Here is a 317-nt window from a genome sequence, read left to right as displayed (position 1 = left end):
CTCAACTTGGTGTGCACGTTTGGGGCTGATACAGCTGAAGGTTGTGTATATTGTGTCTAGGGCGCACCTCACGAGGGCGAGGATGAGCCGACTCTTTCATTGGGTGGGGGATGTATGTGAGCGATGTGGGAGGAGCCCCGCAAACCGTGTATGTATGTTTTGGTCCTGTCCGAAGCTGGAGAAGTATTGGAGAGAAGTTTTCAGTGTCATCTCGGGTGTGGTGAACTTGGAACTAGAAGCCATTTTCAGGGTGTCGGACAGGCCAGGCCTGCAGGCAGGTGCGGGGGCAGATGTTTTAGCCTTCGCCTCGCTGATTG

Source organism: Scyliorhinus torazame, chromosome 1, assembly GCF_047496885.1.
Source record: "Scyliorhinus torazame isolate Kashiwa2021f chromosome 1, sScyTor2.1, whole genome shotgun sequence".
Taxonomy (NCBI): Eukaryota; Metazoa; Chordata; class Chondrichthyes; order Carcharhiniformes; family Scyliorhinidae; genus Scyliorhinus; species Scyliorhinus torazame.
Note: the sequence above shows the minus strand (reverse complement) of the source record.